This window comes from Musca autumnalis, unplaced genomic scaffold (assembly GCF_047663935.1).
Source record: "Musca autumnalis isolate F117 unplaced genomic scaffold, ASM4766393v1 scaffold_32, whole genome shotgun sequence".
Lineage (NCBI taxonomy): Eukaryota > Metazoa > Arthropoda > Insecta > Diptera > Muscidae > Musca > Musca autumnalis.
The window spans coordinates 135,311-152,335 of record NW_027411889.1 but is presented as its reverse complement, the minus strand read 5'-3'; positions in this window follow the sequence as shown (position 1 = coordinate 152,335).

Sequence of the window (17,025 nt, the reverse complement as noted above, 5' to 3'; positions counted from 1 at the left end):
GTACACTTATAGGTCGAGTTTCTAAATACCCTTTGGTACATCTTCCTAACTCTCCACCAATGACCACTCGTTCAAAATTTCAGAATTCTAGCTCTTCGCGTTTGCCTAATACAATGGATTCCATATTTAGTACACTTTAGCACTTTTCGTACCTTTCTACGACGAATTTCCAAAAACCCCTTTACACAAAAACAAATTGTACCAAATTCTGTACAATTCGATTTTCCAAAACAACCTTAATCCTTCACTTAAACAGTAACCATAATTCCAAATAACAGGATTCCAGCGCTATCCGTGCACTCAAATCCAAGTTGTACCATTTGGTACATTTCGTACCCATAAGTACGAATTTCAAAAACTACTTCCATCTCAATCTTAAGGCCCCCACTCATTAGTCAGTCTGACTGCCAGCATTTATGGTAGTATGTGTAAATTTTTGAAATTTTGAGAATGTATGTGTGAGTTTTCCAAGACTGATGAAAATCAAAATAGTTTTGATTTCAAAATGAACCCCCATCAGTCTGGGTGAATTGTGCTTGTTTTCAAATTGTCAATAAATAATTTTGAAAAACAGAAAATAATGTTGGTGTTGGAACACAAAAACGTAGAATTCATTCATTTTTGGAGGAGAAATTCAAGTTTTCTAGACTTGACTGATGGTTCGTGCTACACACTTGTCAGTCACACATACAGAAAGGGTTCATCGGACTGACGGCACAGACTGATAAATGAGTGGGGGCCTTTATACTCCAACAGCAGTCTGACCGAATTCCAGGATTCCAAATTGTATCACAGGTAGTACCACTTAGTAATTTTCGTACCCTTACTACCTCAGTCCTACACTCCAATAGTTATCCTAATTTCAAATTTCAGGACTCAAACACTATCCGTCACCCAAATCCAAATTCTACTCTATAGCCTACCGCGAACGGGTTTCAAATTCTAACTCTTTCCGTTTACTAAAATTCATACTTTAAATTAAAATAAATAAAATTAAAATACTTAACATTCAGGATTCCAGTTCTATCCGTTCACCCAAATCCAAATTGTAATAAATTTAGTACCATTTAGTACTATTCGTACACATAAATACGAATTTCCAAAATTTCCCCAATCCTATGCTCCAACAATAATCTCAATTTCAAATTTCAGGATTCCAGCTCTGTCCGTCCACTCGAATCCCTATTGTACCAAATTTAGTACTTTTCGAACACATAAGTACGACTTTCCAAAACCACCCTCATATCTCAGTCCTACACTTCACAGTAATCTTAATTCCAAATTTCAGGTTTCCAGCTACATACATACGTTCACCCAAATCCAAATTGCACTAAATTTAGTACCATTTAGTACTTTTCGTACCAATAAGTACGAATTTTCAAAACTACCTCAATTCTACACCCCACCAGTAATCTCAATTCCAAATTTCGAGATTCCAACTATATCCGTTCACCCAAATCCCCATTGTCCCAAATTTAGTACTTCTCATTAACATAAGTAAGAATTTCCAAAACTTCCCCAGTCCTACACTCCAACAGTAATATCAATTCCAAATTTCAGGAATCCAGCTCTATCCGTTCACCCAAATCCAAATTGTACTAAATTTAGTACCATTTAGTACTTTTCGTACACTCAAGTTTCCAAAAACCCTTTGGTGCATATTTCTTACTCTTCATCAGTGATCCTTAGTCCAAATTTGAGGAATCAAACTCTATCCGCTCACACAAATCGAAACTGTACCAAATTTAGTGCTATTTAGTATTTTTCGTACCCTATGTACGAATTTCCAAAACTTCCACAATACTAAACTCCACCAGTAATCTCAGTTCCAAATTTCGAGATTCCAGAGCTATCCGTTCACCCAAATACCCATTATACAAAATTTAGTTCCATTTAGTACTTTCCGTACACATAAGTACTAATTTCCAAAACCACCCTCATATCTCAATCCTACACTTCAACAGTAATATTAATTCCAAATTTCAGGTTTCCAGCTCTTTCCTTTCACCCAAATCTAAATTGTACTAAATTTAGTACCATTTAGTACTATTCGTACACATAAATACGAATTTCCAAAATTTCCCCAATCCTATGCTCCAACAATAATCTCAATTTCAAATTTCAGGATTCCAGCTCTGTCCGTTCACTCGAATCCCTATTGTACCAAATTAAGTACTTTTCGAACACATAAGTACGAATTTGCAAAACCACCCTCATATCTCAGTCCTACACTTCACAGTAATCTTAATTCCAAATTTCAGGTTTCCAGCTACATACATACATTCACCCAAATCCAAATTGCACTAAATTTAGTACCATTTAGTACTTTTCGTACCCATAAGTACGAATTTTCAAAACTACCTCAATCCTACACCCCACCAGTAATCTCAATTCCAAATTTCGAGATTCCAGCTTTTATCCGTTCACCCAAATCCCCATTGTATCAAATTTAGTACCATTTAGTACTTTTCATACACATAAGTACGAATTTCCAAAAGTTCTTCAATCCTACACTCCAACAGTAATCTCAATTCCAAATATCAGGATTCCAGCTCTATCCGTTCACCCAAATCCCTATTGTACCAAATTTAGTACTATTTAGTACTTTTCGTACACATAAGTACTAATTTCCAAAACTACCCTCATATCTCAATCCTACACTTCAACAGTAATATTAATTCCAAATTTCAGGTTTCCAGCTCTATCCGTTCATTCAAATCCAAATTGTACTAAATTTAGTACCATTTAGTACTTTTCGTACCCATAAGTACGAATTTTCAAAACTACCTCAATCCTACACCCCACCTGTAATCTCAATTCCAAATATCGAGATTCCAGCTATTATCCGTTCACCCAAATCCCCATTGTATCAAATTTAGTACCATTTAGTACTTTTCATACACATAAGCACGAATTTCCAAAACTACCCTCATATCTCAATCCTACACTACAACAGTAACCTTAATTCCAAATTTCAGGTTTCCAGCTCTTCAGCTACGTTCACCCAAATCTAAATTGTACTAAATTTAGTACCATTTAATACTTTTCGTACACATGATTGGTAATTTTCCAAACCATTTCCTTTTAGAAGCACCACTTCCCAACCTTGATTTCCATACCAAATTCCTATATTCCTGGGGCCTATTATTGATTTAATTAATTAGTTATCGATTTCTTCAAATTACAGATTTTGAAATTGAATAGTTATGACTGTACATCTCCATATACGATAAAATTCTTAATTGCAAATAAATAGTGCACAATTTTATTGCACTTTCATTGATTTGCAAACATTTAGTTATTCACGACATCTGTTGCAATGGAAGATAACAAATGTCTTGTCTTTCTATTATTTAGTGGTTTACGGTAAAATAAGTGCGCCTAGAAGTAAACTACAAAATTTGAAATTATGTGTGATCGTTTACGGTATCATGAAGTTATAGCATTGTTAATTTGACACATGTCTTGCAGAGGGCAAACTAAGTGCATAAGTACGTAATAATAATGAAAAATAAGGATTTTTGTTGTTGTTATTTTTTGTGGTTCCAGGACGAATTTTCTAAAACCCGGCCTTATCTCGCACATTTGCATCAACAGTTACCTACTGGTAAAATTTCAAGCTCCTAGCTTTAGCCGTTTTGGCTGGGCGTTGATGATGAGTCAGTCAGTCAGTCAATCACTTATCACCAAGCTCATTTATATATATAGATTTATTTATTTATTTATTTATTTATTTATTTATTTATTTATTTATTTATTTATTTATTTATTTATTTATTTATTTATTTATTTATTTATTTATTTATTTATTTATTTATTTATTTATTTATTTATTTATTTATTTATTTATTTATTTATTTATTTATTTATTTATTTATTTATTTATTTATTTATTTATTTATTTATTTATTTATTTATTTATTTACTAATTTACTTACTTCTTTATTTATTTATTTATTTATTTATTTATTTATTTATTTATTTATTTATTTATTTATTTATTTATTTATTTATTTATTTATTTATTTATTTATTTATTTATTTATTTATTTATTTATTTATTTATTTATCTATTTATTTATTTATTTATTTATTCATTCATTTCTTTGCTTATTTATTTATTTTTTTATTTGGTTATTTATTTATTTGCTTATTTATTTATTTAATTATTTATCTATTTATTTATTTATTCATTTGTTTATTTATTTATTTATTTATTTATTTATTTATTTATTTATTTAGTTGTTTATTTATTTATTTTTTTATTTATTTATGTTCACGTATGCAGAGGAGTCGGTATGAACCCGGTATAGTTCCATCCCTGCGTACGGGAACGGTTGGCGGTACCAGCACTGACATCATCTGTGTACTTTCATTCTCTCTCTCCAGTATGCATTTTTTCCTTTTTTTTTGTTCTCGAATTGAATGGAGAGTTGAAGTAAATCGTTTTAGTTTAAGTTTTGAAGTGGTTTTGTTAGAAGACAGTCATACAAAGAAAAAAAACCAAAAATCAAACATTGTAAACCATCCAATTAGCAGTGAAAGACAAAAAAAAATATATTAACTTGCGTGGTTACAGTATAGAATTAAGTCAAATAATCTTAATCCTTACTTAAACCTTAATAAAAAAAGGAATGAAATAAAATAAATATCGTACTGAATAGTCCATAACTACCCACAGACACAGATTGAGTTTGTGCAAAATTTCCGAAAGATATCTTCATTCGTTTCCAAGTTATTAATTTCGCGCCGCTAGATCAGTGGTTTCGACCACTGTGCGGCGTGTCTAAGACACCACTTGTAGAGAAGTTGTACAAGGCTGAAATACTCAGAAAATGTCGCCAACATTACTGAGGGGTATTTGGCCACCGTTGAAAAGTGTTTGATGTTGACTGGCCGGGGAATCGAACCCACGACCTTAAGCGTGCAAGGCGGGTGTGCATACCATTGCACCACGGTGGTACCCATTTATTTATTTATTTATATATATATATATATATATATATATATATCTTATATATATAAATGAGCTTGGTGATAAGTGATTGACTGACTGACTGACTGACTGACTGACTCATCATCAACGCCCAGCCAAAACGGCTAAAGATAGGAGCTTGAAATTTTACCAGTGGGTCACTGTTGATGCAAATGTGCGAGATAAGGCCGGGTTTTAGAAAATTCGTCCTGGAACCACAAAAAATAACAACAACAAAAATCCTTATTTTTCATTACTATTACGTACTTATTCACTTAGTTGGCCCTCTACAAGACATGTGTAAAATTAACAATGCCATAACTTCTTGATATCGTAAGAGATCACACATAATTTCAAATTTTGTAGTTTACTTCTAGGCGCACTTATTTTATCGTAAACCACTAAATAATAGAAAGACAAGACATTTGTTATCTTCCATTGCAACAGATGTCGCAGTTGGTGATGATGGTGTATAAACATCAATTACGCAAATGAACAAATGAGTTGCTGTTGAAGACAACATTAGGGGAATAAATTCAGAAATCGGCCAGAAATAACAACAACTAAAAACTGTATGGACCTGACTTTTTGGTAATAACTAAATGTTTGCAAATCAATGAAAGTGCAATAGAATTGTGCATATTACCACGATTTATTTGCAATTAAGAATTTTATCGTATATGGAGATGTACAGTCATAACTATTCAATTTTCAATTTCAAAATCTGTAATTTGATGAAATCGCTAAATAATTAATGAAATCAATAATAGGCCCCAGGAATATAGGAATTTGGTATGGAAATCAAGGTTGGGAAGTGGTGCTTCTAAAAGGAAATGGTTTGGAAAATTACCAATCATGTGTACGAAAAGTACTAAATTTAGTACAATTTAGATTTGGGTGAACGTAAAGAGCTGGAAACCTGAAATTTGGAATTAAGGTTACTGTTGTAGTGTAGGATTGAGATATGAGGGTAGTTTTGGAAATTCGTGCTTATGTGTACGAAAAGTACTAAATAGTACTAAATTTGGTACAATAGGGATTTGGGTGAACGGATAGAGCTGGAATCCTGATATTTGGAATTGAGATTACTGTTGGAGTGTAGGATTGAAGAACTTTTGGAAATTCGTACTATGTGTATGAAAAGTACTAAATGGTACTAAATTTGATACAATGGGGATTTGGGTGAACGGATAATAGCTGGAATCTCGAAATTTGGAATTGAGATTACTGGTGGGGTGTAGGATTGAGGTAGTTTTGAAAATTCGTACTTATGGGTACGAAAAGTACTAAATGGTGCTAAATTTAGTACAATTTGGATTTGAATGAACGGATAGAGCTGGAAACCTGAAATTTGGAATTAATATTACTGTTGAAGTGTAGGATTGAGATATGAAGGTGGTTTTGGAAATTAGTACTTATGTGTACGGAAAGTACTACATGAAACTAAATTTTGTATAATGGGGATTTGGGTGAACGGATAGCGCTGGAATCTCTAAATTTGGAACTGAGATTACTGGTGGAGTTTAATATTGTGGAAGTTTTGGAAATTCGTACATAGGGTACGAAAAATACTAATTAGCACTAAATTTGGTACAGTTTCGATTTGGGTGAACGAATAGGGCTTGATTCCTCAAATTTGGACTGAGGATCACTGATGAAGAGTAAGAAAGATTTACCAAAGGGTTTTTGGAAACTTGAGTGTACGAAAAGTAATAATTGGTACTAAATTTAGTACAATTTGGATTTGAGTGAACGGATAGAGCTGGATTCCTGAAATTTGGAATTGATATTACTGTTGGAGTGTAGGACTGGGGAAGTTTTGGAAATTCTTACTTATGTGAATGAAAAGTACTAAATGGTACTAAATTTGGGACAATGGGGATTTGGGTGAACGGATATAGTTGGAATCTCGAAATTTGGAATTGAGATTACTGGTGGGGTGTAGAATTGAGGTAGTTTTGAAAATTCGTACTTATGGGTACGAAAAGTACTAAATGGTACTAAATTTAGTACAATTTGGATTTGGGTGAACGTATGTATGTAGCTGGAAACCTGAAATTTGGAATTAAGATTACTGTGAAGTGTAGGACTGAGATATGAGGGTGGTTTTGGAAATTCGTACTTATGTGTTCGAAAAGTACTAAATAGGGATTCGAGTGAACGGACAGAGCTGGAATCCTGAAATTTGAAATTGAGATTACTGTTGGATCATAGGATTGGGGAAATTTTGGAAATTCGTATTTATGTGTACGAAAAGTACTAAATGGTACTAAATTTATTACAATTTGGATTTGGGTGAACGGATAGAACTGGAATCCTGAATTTTAAGTATCAAGGTTGGGAAATGGCGTTGAAATAAGGAAATGGTTTTGGAAGTTCGTATTTATGATTACGAGCAGTACTAAATTTGGATTTGGGTGAACGGATAGAGCTGGAATCCTAAAGTTTTGAATTAAGATTACTGTAGGGGTGTAGGATTGAGATAGTTTTAGAAATTCGTACCTTTGAGTACGAAAAGTACTAAATGGTACTAAATTTGGTATAATTTGGATTTGGATGAACGGATAAAGCTGGAATTCTGAAATTTGGAACTAAGATTACTGTCGGACAGTAGAATTGAGGTAGTTTTGGAAATTCGTACTTATGGGTACAGAAAGCACTAAATTCGGTACAATTTGAATTTTAGTAAACGGATAGTGTTGGAATTAGGAATTAAGATTACTGTAGGAGTGTAGTATTGAGGAAATTTTGAAAAGTCGTACGTGTGCGTACGAGAAGTACTAAATGGTACTAAATATGGTACAATGTGGATTTGGGTGAACGGGTAGAGCTGGAATCCTGAAATTTTTGTTTGGGAAAGAAATGGTACTAAATTTGATACAATTTGGATTCGGGTGAATTAATAGAGCTGGAATCCTGAAATTTGGAATTACGATTACAGTCGAAGAGTAGGATTCAGGTTGTTTTGAAAAAGCAAACTTATGGTTACGAAAAGCACTAAATGGTACTAAATTTAGTACAATTTGTATGTAGGTGAACGGATAGCGGTGGAATCCTGCAATTTGAAAGTATGATTATTGTAGCCCTGTTGCGTTGAGGAAGTTTTGAAAATTGGTACGAAAATTCTAAATTGTTCTAAATTTAGTACAATTTTAATTTGGTTTAACGGATAGAGTTTGAATCCTGAAATTTGGAAGTAAGATTACTACAAAAGTGAAGGATTGAGGTAGTTTTGGAAAATCTTTCTACTGGGTACGAAGAGTTCGACTTGATACTAAGTTTGGTACAATTTGGAATTGGACGAACGGATACAGCTGGAATCTTGAGATTTGGAATTACTGTAATTATTATGGAATTTACTGTAATTATTTTGTATTAATGTCCGTGTATGGCTGCGACATGTCGTCGAAATGCGTACCATAAGTATACGAAAATTACTTAATGGTACTCAATTTGTTTTTGGGTGTAGGGACAGTGCTGGAATTTTTATTTTTTGGAGTTAGGGTGTGTATTGGTGTGCAACGTTGATCTCGCTGTTAATGTGTAAGGGTGAGATACGGCTGATCTTTTTTAAAAACGAACTTAAGGGGTACGTACAGTACTAAGATAAAAATAAATATTGATTAAAATTGGTATTAGTGCGACCAAATTTTCAGTGTTTGTCATTTCCATATTATATATTGTTTATTTGTTTTTTTATATCCTTTCCGCATACGAAGTAGCGGGCATTTTGCTAGTATATATATATATATATATATTTATTTATTTATTTATTTATTTATTTATTTATTTATTTATTTATTTATTTATTTATTTATTTATTTATTTATTTATTTATTTATTTATTTATTTATTTATTTATTTATTTATTTATTTATTTATTTATTTATTTATTTATTTATTTATTTATTTATTTATTTATTTATTTATTTATTTATTTATTTATTATATATTTATTTATTTATTTATTTATTTATTTATTTATTTATTTATTTATTTATTTATTTATTTATTTATTTATTTATTTATTTATTTATTTATTTATTTATTTATTTATTTATTTATTTATTTATTTATTTATTTATTTATTTATTTATTTATTTATTTATTTATTTATTTATTTATTTATTTATTTATTTATTTATTTATTTATTTATTTATTTATTTATTTATTTATTTATTTATTTATTTATTTATTTATTTATTTATTTATTTATTTATTTATTTATTTATCTATTTATTTATTTATTTATTCATTCATTTCTTTGTTTATTTATTTATTTTTTTATTTGGTTATTTATTTATTTGCTTATTTATTTATTTAATTATTTATCTATTTATTTATTTATTCATTTGTTTATTTATTTATTTATTTATTTATTTAGTTGTTTATTTATTTATTTTTTTATTTATTTATGTTCACGTATGCAGAGGAGTCGGTATGAACCCGGTATAGTTCCATCCCTGCGTACGGGAACGGTTGGCGGTACCAGCACTGACATCATCTGTGTACTTTCATTCTCTCTCTCCAGTATGCATTTTTTCCTTTTTTTTTGTTCTCGAATTAAATGGAGAGTTGAAGTAAATCGTTTTAGTTTAAGTTTTGAAGTGGTTTTGTTAGAAGACAGTCATACAAAGAAAAAAAACCAAAAATCAAACATTGTAAACCATCCAATTAGCAGTGAAAGACAAAAAAAAATATATTAACTTGCGTGGTTACAGTATAGAATTAAGTCAAATAATCTTAATCCTTACTTAAACCTTAATAAAAAAAGGAATGAAATAAAATAAATATCGTACCGAATAAAGCGAAAATCACGGTGTTCTTTTTATTGGCAAATAGACGTCGGACAACCCCATTTAGGTTACTGTCCCCGCAAGGCTAGTATTCCGTTCGGTTTCCAAGTGGATTTGTTCTTTAACCTACGCTCGGTCCCATTGCTTCAGTCATATGATCGGATTGTGCCTCTGTCTCAAGTGGACTGTCTAGACCCCGCGTCTGTGAATATCATCAGTGGTGTTGTGCGTACAGGTCTCGTGTGGAATCTCGAATCGGTTCGGATATCGGTAGTGCCAGTGAAAGGTGTTGGCATTAGGCCAAAACATATGGCCCTTATCGAACCTCGGAATAACCAAGCGACGTAATAATTTTAACAGGCAGATATCAACCAGTTCAAGACAACCTGCTCCTCTATCCTTCAAAAACTATCCCTTAGTTGCCTAAAGCGACGTTGCGAAATTTCGGAAAGAATCAAATAAGTTCAAATAAAGAAATAATAATAAATAGCTACCGCTACCAACTGATCATTGTTGTTGTTGCGGTAGGTAAGACTTTTACCTACATCAGAAAAAGAAGAGATAACAAAACGAAAAGAAAGAAGTATTGACGCCAAAAAACACACAAACCAAAAGTGTTGGGTTATCACTTGGTGCAATCTCTTTGAACTAACTGATTCTCTGTCTCTCCCGGTAACTACTGCATACAAACGTACATTGAAGAGTATTTTATTAAATTGTTATGATCTCTTCAAATAACCACACCTCTTCCGTATCGTGATTAATGAAGAGAAAGCAAAACAAAATTAGAAAAGCAACACAGTGGTGTGAATGTAAGTCTTTGGGCAACTGTTTATAATAAATATCAACTGTCTCGAAAATCAAATGCTACAATTAGAATACATACTAACATACGTAAACAGAGTGCTCAATACATTTTACTATTATTCTGTTGATACGAACAGAAAATTTATGTGTTTGCCTATGGATGCCAATTGCCGTAAAAGCAAATCAAACTTATTTTCTCCTGAAGTGTTGATGGCAAAATTGTCAAAATTTTCTCTTATGTATATCGGGCATTATGCGCCCACGATTTGGCGTAAAAGCAATAAATAATAATAATAATAATATCGGGCATCCACAATCTGTCTCAAAAACCTTCCCCTATTTTGTTTGTGTTTTGAAAAGAAAATTGTGATACCAATTGCCGTGTTGATAGAAGAGATATACACATAGATTGCGACAGCATACAAGTTGTACCAAATGAAGAGAACCTTGTAGCAATAACAAAAAATGAGTTGTCCCAAGGAGGGAAGTTAAAGACTACACAAATAGAAACAAAGAGCAAAAACTTTCGTCTACCCATGTACATTAGATAAAGCATAGGCACAGTGAAATGGTTATCTGTCTTTCTCGACTAGAAAGACAATTTGTTCATTGACGTCTTGTTAATATTCACTTTGGCGACCATTTCATGAAAGTCTTTTGTTGTGCACAGTGGCGAAGAGGGAAATAAATTGAAAATTTTACATACATGTTTAAACATTTTTTATTGAAACAAATGACAACCTTATGGAAAATTTAATCGCTTTCGTCTATAAAACGTCTATATACGAAGAATTCTTCAAAATCAAAATTAATTAAAGAGGAGTTAACAAATTGAAAATTTCTTTTCCTATTTTTTAAACAAAACAAAATTGGAAAAAGTTATCCTTTCAATCAATATCAATATTATCAATAAACTACGTCAAAAACGGTCCCTTTCGTCGGCTCGGCGACGCATTATTTATTTTTATTGCGAAAATATAATATTTGTATAACTGACCCGAACGTCATGGGTGCATTAGAAGAGTTTTTGTTTCAGTGCGAAGAGATTATTTCGTACGCGAAACAACTAGAAGAGACAAATTTGATGGAATATAATGATCTGTCCCTGGAGGCAGAAAAGAACGAAGTTAAAAGTTTGTGGGTAGAGTGAAAATCTGTCTACAAAAAATGTATTTCCGACCCCGACCAACAAAAAAAGACAAACAGACTATAAAACAAAAAAAGCTGAGACACATAAGAGCTATATGAAATGTCTCACTCTTATTGGAAATACCAGGGATAGTTTAAAGGCCTCGTCCTCAAAAGCTTCTCAAAAATTTAGCTAATCCATTTCTGTCCCACCATGTGATACAGAGGTATTTCATGGAGACTATTTAGGTTGGCCCAGTTTTAGGGATTTGTTTACCGCTATATATGTAAGCAACGAAAAGCTCAGCCAAGTTGAAAAACTGTACCACCTGTTCCAAAAGACCAGTGGGGAAGCTAAGCAAATTATTCAACACATACCACTTAATGAAGAGGGTTTTGAGATTGCGTGGGAAAACCTTAAAAAATCAGTACGAAAACAAACGAATACTCATTAACAATCAGTTGCGTACGATTTTTAACCTGCCCCAATGTTCCCAAGAGTCTGCAAGTGCTCTAAAAAAGTTGCTGAGAGATATAAATAATGCCATATCCGTTCTAAAATTATACAAGATAGACACAAGTTCATGGGACCCCATCTTTGGGTCCAATGCTCTTCAAAATTACCGAAATTAACCTTGTCCCTATGGGAGCAATCGATTGCCAAGAAGACGGAAATGCCTCCTTGGGAAGAGCTTAATACATTTTTGACTGAACAATTTCAAGCTCTAGAGAGCGTTTCGGACATATATGGTCCGCAAAGCTCGAGATCCTCACTGCCCCAACAGCAAATAAAATCCCACAATTTTGACCGTTCAAAGAATTTTAGAGTCCACCACACAAACACACAACGTACAGTCCACCAATTTGCCCCCATCTTCGGAGAATATTCGAAATTTCCACACGTCTGTGGCAAACAAGACAATGCTAGCCACTGCTTGGGTGACAATTGTCAGAAATGGTACGGCTCATAAAGTCAGAGCTCTAATAGATCCATGTTCGGATGACTCTTTCGTGTCAGCGCGGGTACAAAAATGGTTGAAGCTGCCAACTATGCCGATTGCGGCAGAAATTAGTGGTCTTGCCGGCGAATGTCTAACAAGATGTTCGAAAATAGCCATTTTCAAGATATCGTCTATAGTAAATCCTAGTTTTTCATTGGAAATTGATGTTCTAGTTGTCCCTGATGTCACAGGAAATGTCCCAACTCATTCTTTCAACATGGTAGATAGAAAGAATTGCCAAATTTGAGATTTGCGGACCCTGATTTTTACAAAAGTGCCCCAATTGATATCCTCATAGGAGGAAACTTATACCCTGTGATTTTACTCGGCGGAGTAGAACATGGCATACTGGGGACATTGGTAGCCCAGGAAACAGTCTTCGGTTGGATTGTGACTGGCCCAACAAACAATACTGTATCAAGACGAACAATCAGAGCATCTCATTGCACACGAGTCTCTATAAACAAACAACTAGCCCGATTCTGGGAGATTGAGGAAATACCAACCAAACCAACTGTCTCTGAGGAGAAGATTTGTGAGGACATATATAAAGCCTCAGTTAAAAGGGATACAGAGGGAAGATACATGGTTGATTTACCGTTTAAATCTGGAACACCAACAAAATCAATTCTCGGTTCCAACAGGTACGTGGCACTTTGCCAGTTTTTAAGAAACGAGCAGGCAATGAGTAAGAAGCCAGAACTTAAATCGATGTATGATGACGTCATACAAGAGTACCTGTCCCTGGGACATTTGGAATTAGTTGAAACGACGATGTCTTAAACTGAACCTTGCTTTTACTTTCCCCCATCACGGGGTATATAAACCTGAGAGTGCCACTACAAAACTTCGAGTAGTTTTTAATGGCTCATGCCCTACGGCAACTGGCAAAAGTCTCAACGACTTATTACATGTAGGCCCAGTATTACAGAAAGATATAATATCATTGATTCTGAATTGGCGCATGTACAGATATGTCTTTAATGCTGACATATCGAAAATGTACCGGCAAATTTTAATTAATCCCAATCAATCGAATTTCCAACGAATCGTTTACCGCTCTTCCCCCGATGAAGAAATAAAAGACTATCGATTAAAAACGGTGACATTCGGTCTCATTTGTGCCCCGTATCTGGCACTACGAACATTGTTACAACTGGCCCAAGATGAGGAATATAGGTTCCCCATGGGAGCAAAGATACTTAAAGATAATATGTATGTTGACGATGCCTTAGCAATGCATCAACTTATACAGATTCTTAAAACCGCAGGGTTCCAACTACGAAAATGGACATCCAATTGTAAGGACATAATCGAAGATCTGCCCCGAGACCATCTTCTCAATGGGGAATTCCTGGATTTCGATAGTAAAAGCATGGCGAAAACGTTAGGAATTAGTTGGAATGCGGCCACGGACACATTTTACTTCGTAACGGAAAATATAAGCAACAAAAGTTCGTTTACGAAGAGAGAAGTCCTTTCGGTGATTGCCCGACTTTTTGACCCTTTGGGGTGGCTGGCGCCTGTCGTTATAACAGCGAAAATTTTCATGCAGCAGCTGTGGCTGGATGAAATACAGTGGGATGATGAGTTAAGACCGGTTTCTCTTGTGAAATGGAAATTATTTTTAGAAAGTTATGTCCACATTGACAAGATAACTATACCCCGATGGGTGAAATACTCACCAGACTGTATCATACACTTGCATGGATTCTGTGATTCTTCAGAATTAGCCTATGCTGTCTTATATGCCAGGGTCAAAATTGGTGACGGTTTTACTTCAAATTTATTGGTTTCGAAAACTAAAGTTGCCCCAATTAAAAAAGTTTCGCTGCCCCGACTAGAGCTCTGCGAAGCGCATCTGCTTTCCGAGTTGGTCGAGGTTATTCTGCCTCAGTTATGCCTCAAAAATTACACGTTGCTTCTTTGGTCGGACTCCACAATAGTTCTAGCTTGGCTAAAAAAGCCATCGCACACGTGGACCACATTCGTTGCAAACAGGGTTGCAAAAATTCAAGAGACGGTAGGAGGTGCTTGGAAACACGTTTCAACACATGACAACCCCGCAGATTTAGCAACCCGGGGGGTGACTCCTTTAGAATTAAAAGAGAGAAGTCTGTAGTGGTTCGGACCCGATTGGCTTCTAAAGGAGGAAAAATGCTGGCCCTCTACAATTAGTATCCCGGAGATACGTTTATAGAAGTCTTCATCACAGCACAAGGAACTGGAAACACAGATGGCTCAAGTACACATCGCTAGATCTGCGGAGCCTGACAATCAGAAGGAAGGCGATAAGGACGCTGATCCAGAATGTCATCTGGAACACATTCACCGTTTTTCAACCGCTGTCCACGTCTTTGGATACATAGAAAGGTTTATTAAAGCTTGCCATCCTGCCTCAAAACAAACCTATACGTATAGTAGTAAGCAATTGGCTTTCAGTGAGTTATCCGCTGGCCGAAACCATCTAATCATGTTGTCTCAAAAGATATATTCCCTGCCGAATATAGAGCTCTGTCCCAGGGAAAGCAATTGGACAAAAAAAGCCCTCTTCTCACTCTCACTCCCTACCTCGATAAGGAAGGGATAATTCGTGCCAATGGGCGATTAGGATCCACATCATCTCTGTCCCCAAGTGAAAGACACCCCTTTATTTTGTCTTCTGCAAGCAAATTCGCTAGATTATATGTCTCATTTATACACGACTTGACCTTGCATGGTGGTTCCCAGTTAATGATGGCAACTATTCGGTTAGAGTATTGGATTGTCAGGGGAAAAAGTTAGTAAAAGCACATATCAACAGTTGTACAAAATGTGTTCTGGCCCGTAAGAAACTTCAAGGACAATTGATGGCGGCTTTACCACCGGAGAGAACAACGCTAAGTAGACCATTTGCAAACACCGGAGTCGACTATGCCGGTCCTTTTGAGCTGAAAACATTTCACGGTCGCGGATGTCGCAGAATTAAAGGCTACATCTGTCTCTTCGTTTGTTTTGCTACTAAAGCAATTCATTTAGGAGCGGTCAGCGACCTCTCTACCCCCGCATTTCTGGCAGCGATAACACGGTTTGTTGCGCGACGAGGCTGCCCCAACAAAATATTCTCTGACAATGGTCGAAATTTTGTCGGCGCTGCTCGCGAAATCAGGGAAAACTTTCGAAAGGTTATTTCTGAAACGAAACAGGATGCGATATTGCGATTCGGCCATCAAAAACTTGAATGGCATTTCATACCTGCTGCTGCCCCGCATATGGGCGGATGTTGGGAGGCCGGCGTTAAGAGTTGTATGACGCACCTCAGGAAGATCGCAGGACAGATTCGTTATACCTTTGAGGAGTTCAGTACCCTGTTAGCGGCGATCGAGGCCTGTCTCAATTCCCGGCCCTTGACTCCGCAATCGGAAGACATAAATGACCTGACGGCCCTTACGCCTGGCCACTTGATTGGTTCATCGCTACTGTCCCCGGCCGAACCTGAAGAAATTCCTTCCCCGACTGCATTACTAAATCGATGGCGAAAGATAAAGGTCATAAATCAAGAATTTTGTCGCCGATGGAAATCGGACTACTTGAAAGAACTCAACAAGAGAAACAAGTGGAAACAAGCGTTCCAAAATCTCGAGCTAAATGATTTGGTTGTTCTGCCCCGAGAAATGGGGATTCCGACCGAATGGCGCCTAGGACGGGTAACAGAGTTGCATCCTGGCACAGATGGACATGTGAGAGTTGTCGACCTAAGGACGTCATCGGGCGTTATAAGGCGTCCTGTTCATAAGTTGGTTCTACTACCACGATCGCAATAACCTCATCCCCTTTCCTATCACAATCCTCTCCCACCGTAACACCACCTTTGTCATTGCATTTAAAGTAATTCAATCTTACAAACAGAACACGGTGTTTGGATTTGCGTTTTTTGGTCGGTTGGCGAAAGACGTGGAAAGCGCAGAATTGGAAGCTGCGTTTTTGTCAAGAAATGAGATGAGTGATGCAGCAGGTCCAAAGGAGGCGTAATTGAAATCCTATTCTAACACATGTAGTATCATTAGATAAGTATAATTTTTATTTTTATCCTGTATATTTGTATCTTCATGAATAGTTGAACTACTGTTAATTTACGAAGTATTTAGTTTTATTGAACTATCCGTTCAAGGAGGAGGAGTATGTTCACGTATGCAGAGGAGTCGGTATGAACCCGGTATAGTTCCATCCCTGCGTACGGGAATGGTTGGCGGTACCAGCACTGACATCATCTGTGTACTTTCATTCTCTCTCTCTCCAGTATGCATTTTTTCCTTTTTTTTGTTCTCGAATTAAATG